The sequence below is a fragment of the Pygoscelis adeliae genome, unplaced genomic scaffold, assembly GCF_000699105.1.
Source record: "Pygoscelis adeliae isolate BGI_AS28 unplaced genomic scaffold, ASM69910v1 Scaffold4, whole genome shotgun sequence".
Taxonomy (NCBI): domain Eukaryota; kingdom Metazoa; phylum Chordata; class Aves; order Sphenisciformes; family Spheniscidae; genus Pygoscelis; species Pygoscelis adeliae.
This window is the reverse complement of record NW_008824986.1, coordinates 5,402,617-5,409,499: the sequence shown is the minus strand read 5'-3', so window position 1 is coordinate 5,409,499 and position 6,883 is coordinate 5,402,617. Positions and strand designations below refer to the sequence as shown.

Below are 6,883 nucleotides of genomic sequence, written 5' to 3'. Positions count from 1 at the left end.
GCCAGCAGCCGCGGCGGGGTCCCGGCCGCCCTCCGCGGTGGCATACGGAAAGTGCCGTGCCACCGCGGCTTCCCTCTCTGGGGAAGCCAGGGCTGCCGGGGACCTGCCCTGCAAACCCCTCCTTTCCCGGAACAGCTGCCGTGCCGTGCCGTGCCGTGCCGTGCCGTGCCGTGCCGGGCGGCCGCACGGCCGAGGGAGACCGCAGCGCCCTGGAGGCAGCGGTAGTCCTCGCCGTGGAAGGCGCGGCTACACCGGCCAACAGGCGAAGTTTGGTTTTAGAGTTGCAGGTGCGGATATTGAAGATTATTTGGGTCGAAGCAACCGGATAAGTGTAAGGTGGTGATGAGGGACTGCCAAAACGAATTTACGTGCTTAAAACAACCCTGAAAGCTGACTACGGTAGAAGAGAGTAGTATCATTTATGCACGACTATGACAGACAAAACTGAACAGAGAAACTGATAGTCAAACAATGAAAAAAATATTTCCTTGAGGAGTGGCATATAATTTGTGTTCATATACCAGATTATTCTCACCTTCTCATTTGACATTGAATTATCAAAAATAACTTCTCATTTTTAGATGCAAAATGTGCTTTGGGTGTGGAATATATGTTACCTGGTAAATATACCGAGAAATGGAGATACTGTGTCAGTGAATGGTACAGCTGAATTAATGAAACTATTTGCCTGTTGTGAGTGTATTTTTGGAGCATAATTGTTATAGGTGATGGCTATAGAAAGAAGCAGTCCAGCTTTCTCAGTTATTTTTTTACAAAATAGTTGTGATGAAACGCTTCACTTTTTTGACCTATGCAGACCTAATATTTTAAATGCTGGATTTTTCCAAGGTCTTTATTTTTCTTGAAATATTCAAGAAATTGACAAGCATTGAAAAGTCTTTTCAGTAATTACTTTTATAGCTGCATTGGAAATTCTTTGAATTTTTTTATGTTTGAATTAAGATACAATATGCAGTTTCATCCACTCATGCCTAACTCTGCCTAGAGAAACTGAACTATGTTTATAGTTGTGGAGGCTAGACCATTCTTTTGTTAAAACACTTTTTCACGTATATTTCTTTTTATTAACACTAGAGAGAAATGAAAATAGATAAATTATGCAATCCTTCATATTTGTCTACCCCGAGTAATTGTAGTGAAGTAGTCCATGTTAATCATTGCAGACTGTTTGGCTCAACATACTGTTCTTAAGGACTGCTCGATTTCTATGGAATAGCGTCATACAGACAAGCAAATGGAAAAATGTAGTATTTTTAATTTTAAATCCCTTTTGAATAGCCTTCACTGGAAAACAACAACTTTCCTGTAGACCCTGTAGGCTTTACAAACTAATCTTCATCAAGTAAGCCACTGTCATAAAGTGGCTTCCTACAATACATGGTTGAATTTCTGAAGGAGGCACCTATACTGGGCATGTGAAATATGCAACTCCATGCCTAATTTGGCACAAGACTGCACTTGAGCATACTTCAGTATTTCCTACAGGTGGCACTTATGTATCAAAAAGCTTGTTTTAATGGGAACATAAAAACAAGCAAGCAAAGGTTAGGGCATTAATCTTTCTAGCTAAGCATGCAAATGTATATGCAACACGTTTAGATCCCTAAGTATGTACATGGGTTTAGTTAGTGCATTTATATTATAAATACTTACAATTTATTTTAGGGTATCTTTGTTGTAAAAGCCGTAGTTCTTAAGGTGATATGTTGGCATCGCTGGGGTTAATCAAATTTTTGTGATAGATATCAATATATTACCCGTAGTGAATTAAAAATATGCTAGATTTTCATATGTTGAAGATGTCCTTGATCTCTAAGCTGTAGTAACTGTAAAGGCAACCAATGAAGTGATAACATTACATATCCAACTATGATAAATTCTGCAGTACACTTAGTTTGGAATTGCAGGCAATGCTGCAGTATAAACATAAGCAATAATGGAATATTTATGCAGATAACAGAATATTTTTCTTGTTTTCTAAGATGAGGGAATTAATATTGAAACATTTTGTATTCAGAAAACTGGGTTATACCTCCTATGGAGGTATATGCAGGAGCCAGAAATCCAGGAATTGGAGTGAGCAATTAATAATATCACACAATTCATATCTTTTTAGATTTTTTTCTGGTTTTTTTCCAGTGTTTTTTTGCAAGCATTGTCATCTCTCTTAATGAATCAAGATCATTTAGAAAACTTTAAAAAGTCAAATAAAAGAAAACACATGTATGCATTTTGGAGATTTTTTTTTTAATAAAAACACCTGCTAAGATTTGGTTTAAAGTGAATGCAACGTTATAAAGCCAATTATCAGCTCTTATTTTCAGCCTTCTCTGTAATTTACAAATGTATCTTGCGTTGTTTTTTCTTACTATTTTAGGTGGGTCTACTAGCACAGCTTAGTATTAGTCTATTACACAGTCTAATGTGTAGTTCCTTAGAACTCTGCTGAACTCACTTTGTGTATAGGAGAAAGTGTATCATTTGTTATTTTCCTTTGCTGTATTTGAACATTGCAGCCATATTTGTGTAAATGTAGGCCAGGAAAGAATGTTTAATCTGTGCTAAAATTTCTGGTGACCTTTCTGTAGAATTTGCATTAGCCCTACCTAGGGATTAAACCTTTAGTAGACCTTTGTGTCATGAGCAGACCAATTCTGTGAAAATATATCTAACTTCAGAAAATTATAAGCCTTTGAAAAAACTGTGCTTTTCACAGACTTCGTAGAACAGTCTTAGATTTTAGCAGCTGAATTTCCTGAAGCTCCACGTTGTGGTTGTGCAGCGCTCCCCCTACAGATACTGCACTTCGGCTGCCGGGGTCCTGCCAGAGTGAGAGCAGCGACGCTGTCATCTGCTTTCTGTGCTCTTACGGTTGACATGGACAGCTGGAAAGCGGAGGACACCTATCAGAGCGCAGAAAGGAGAAAAGCAGAGCAACAAACCTTCAACAAGGATGTTGGAACTTGAGAGACATGGACTAGGGAGAGGGGCAAGAAAACTGGTCCGGAAGGCACATGGGCTTGGTGCTAATAGAGACTGGGGCAGTGGCTGGTCAAGGGTGGAAGAACAGGAAAGACTTAGAAGCTGGGGATGTTTGTGAGGATTAGACTAAATGGGAAGGCAGAAGTGGGCAATGAGAATAGGATAAGAAGATGAAGGAGCAAGGGAGGTAATCCAAAATCAGGCAGGGTACCCAGGGAAGTAAAACTGGGAAAAAAGATGAAGGGCCATTCACCCAGATTAGATTAATTGGATGAATGAGGATGGAATGAGAATTGGGAACCTGTGAAGAGCAAACCTGGAGACCTGTCTGCAAAGAAGAGACACAAAGTACAAGAATGTGGAGGGGGGGACTGGGCAGTTTGGACCACAGAGGTTAGGAGAAAGAAATAGAACTAGGACTTGCTGGGCAAAGAGACTGGGACTGAAAGGACTTCTTAGGAATGAAGAACAGGATTTTTGAAGTGTGACTGGGGAGTAGAAGAAGGGGTGGGACAGGAGCAAGTTCAAGGAACAGGGCAGCAGTGGCCATGTTTTGGTGTGACAGCCAGAGAAAGGTCAGTGTGTATCAGCATGTGCCATCTTCCAAAGCCACACACAACCCCAGGATACCAAATTCTCCTTGTTCATTTGCCAGCAAAGAGGTCTAAAATCCACTGGCAAAGCACGACATCTGTTTTCAGTGCATATGTGTGTGAAGGATGGCAGTCTGGTAGGGCTGATGGTTGGCCCGTTGGCTCAAATGGTAGCATGTGTTGTTGTGTGCCTGTTGCTGTGCACCTAAATATTCCGGCACTGCAGGTTACCCATATGAGAATTGATATGAGGCCACAAGTAGATTTTTAATCTTTTTTTTAGTTGCCATTTTGTAAAACCTAAGAAATTGCAGACATACAGTAGGTTATTGAGGTTATCGAGTTGAGCACTCAAAGCTAGGAAATGGTGAAAGTTCGGTCCTCTGTGCAGAACCAGTGTGGTGGTGGGATGTTTAAAGTTGTGCAGTGAATACTGGGGATGTTGAATGGCATGTTGTAAACAAGGTGGGGGAAGAAAGAATGGAGAGAGAAATTTAGTTCTAACTTGGAGTCTGTTCCAGAGTTTCTGCATGAAACTGAGCAAGAGCTACCTACTTTTCAAAGGGGTTTGTTACTTGTTGTGTTTCTCCTTTTGTGGGTGCTTGATCCTGGTACCATGGTGTCAGGACTTCAGGGGTACTGAGAGTCAACGGCTGCAGCTGACTTCAGTGAGAGTAGGACTTAGAGTGTACAAAGCACAATGCTAAGTCCTTTGAGAAAAGAGATGTTAACCACCTTAAATAGACACTGGAAGTTACTAACCATCTTTTATCTTCTCTGTGCCTCAGTTTTCCATGTGCAAAATGGAAGCAGTAGTATTGCCTCCCTCACAGAGATGTTTTCAAAATTAACGAATGTTTGTTAAGCAGCCAGGCACTGTAGTAGCTGGAAAACCCATGAGGTGCATGTAAAAACCCATGATGAAACTCATAATTTTGTGTTCAGAGCAGAATTTGAATAATGTGTAGCAAATAAGTCCTGGGACTACACATTGAACAATAGCAAATAGCTGTTACAAGAAAAATAGTTCACTATGTACACACTATTCATTATATATGCTGAATGAGTCAGAATTTATGTGGAAAAAAAAGTATGTAATCATGCAGTTAAAGACTATATCATAATGTGAACAAACAAAGGGCAAATCTAAGGTTATTCAAGTATGCATCATTCTGATGTTTTCTAACTATTGATGGCTTACACTATACAATCTCACTGAAGTGCTTTTAAAGTTTTTTTCTGTGTTCACTTCATATACTTGAAGATAGTATTTGGGTATCAGGATCAGAACCAGAATTGGTGTCTTGGCCAGTTTCAGTTGCATAAATCAATTTCACCACCTTCCAAACACTTGACACCATCAAAATTGTTTAGTCTAACAAGCTTGTATAAAGGCATTACATCATATAAGCTAAGATGTCATTTCTGTCTTATGTAAACAACTTTCATCTTTGGCTTTCCATGTTATTTGAGCATGTCTCATGTTTTCTTGTTTATTTCAGAAGTTTATTATTATGCTGGATTTATTGGAGCATTCTGAAAGATATTTCTAGAGTTTGTAAATGAGAGTTTTCATGGCCATATCATGTACATATTTGCCTTTCAAACAGAAGGGATAAAGTGGCATCATCCAGTCTCTGGATGCATTCTTCAAATCTCTTTTTTGGCATTATGGAGCAGTATCACTGCTATTTCTGAAATGTTATCCTGTAAGTCTCAGAGGTAGGGGAAAAATTGAATTTCTAGGTATACTCCCACACGAAGGGCAACTGAGAGATCCAAATTTCGCAGTAACTCTTAGTGTCCTGAATGGTTGGACTTGCATAGTTGTTTGGTTTTTTTAAAACTATGAGAGTTCTAAGCACAGGAATAAACAATTCATATTTTTGTATCCAGCATAATAGAGAGGTGCTTGTAACTGTGATATTTTGATAGGACACAAAATTCAGAGGCATGTTTATTATTGATCTTATTCCTCTCCCCAACTGCAAGTTTGGAGATTTAAATTCTCTCTCTTCAAAACGCAAACTGCATCACTTCTCTAGGGTTTGAATGATGGAGTGGCCAACTAAGAACTGTATTTCTTCTATAAAATTTCGTCTAACCTGGCTGAACTTTAAAATAGCGAATTTTTTTTTGTGGCAAGCAATAATGCTGCTTCAGGTAGGAGCTAAAATCTAGTACATAGCTTCAAATGCTCTCTTGTGGCAAAGAAAAATACTTATTATGGTTTTAGCTTTCCATTCTTGCCAGAGACTAAGATTTTCACATGTAATATTCCTTACTGTTAGGACACAGAAAAATACTAAATGGAGCCAAGCAACTATTTCAAAGTCTTCATAAATGATCTTTAGAATTGTGGGAGAGAAGAAACTTCAGCTCACCATTGCAAGTATTTTATCCTGTCTTGTTTTATATCAAAGCAATGATGCCACGAACAACTAGCAAGGCTTTGCTAGAAACTGGCTATTCAACATCCCTGTGTCAAGAAGGGATGGAGCCCTTTATAGTCTTTAATTTTTAGAGTTATTTTCCTTCCTTCTTCCTCCTTCCTCATCTTCTTTTAGAGCTTTATGCCACTCAAATCTGTGTAATTGATTATTAACTATTTTAACTGGCAGTGACCAAGTTATACATTATTAGCTATTTAAATCTTGCTTATTTATTGCACAAATTCTGTTTGTGCCCCTATTGATTCAATTATTCTTCACTGAAACTTTTCTAGATCCTTTGTAAAGCAACTGAAATGCTTGATGTGTAATTATGCCAGATTCACATACAGAAGCACTGTTCTTTCCCAGTGCTATACGCTGATATTGCTAGGTTGACACTCAAATATATAATGTGGGTTTTGTAGTTAGTTTCTACTCATTGTTATAATTAAGGCTTTTTAAACATTACTGTCTCCCATGTATGTCCCTTCTTCTTTGTGTTTGTTTCAGATTACAGTTCCCAGACACACTTTTATTTATTCTGTAACAGAATCCATTTTATCACTTTCTGCCTATGTTTCTAAGCCATCTTGTGCTTGCGGCTCCTTCTATTTTAATGTTGTCTGCAATACAGAAATGTGCTCTATCTTTCCAGGTCATTCATAAAGATCCTTATTTAGCCTGGAACTTGCCACAGGTTCTATGGTAGCCCAGTAGACACCTGAACTCCTTAGCTGATTTGCCGTGTATCAGTCTCATCTCTGCCAGCCGATGTTCAGCCCTGCAGATCAGTAGTTCTTAATAAGTACAATGGCAGGAGGAATCATTTAGAGAAGAGAAATTCTACTCCCTCCA

At 39.0% G+C, this 6,883-nt stretch overlaps 1 protein-coding gene across 1 annotated transcript in view; it reads left to right on the top strand.

Moving 5' to 3' along the window:
* PHYHIPL (phytanoyl-CoA 2-hydroxylase interacting protein-like) overlaps positions 1 to 6,883 on the top strand; it is a 36,882-nt gene that overhangs the window by 584 nt on the left and 29,415 nt on the right. The gene's annotated exons all lie outside the window — the stretch shown is intronic.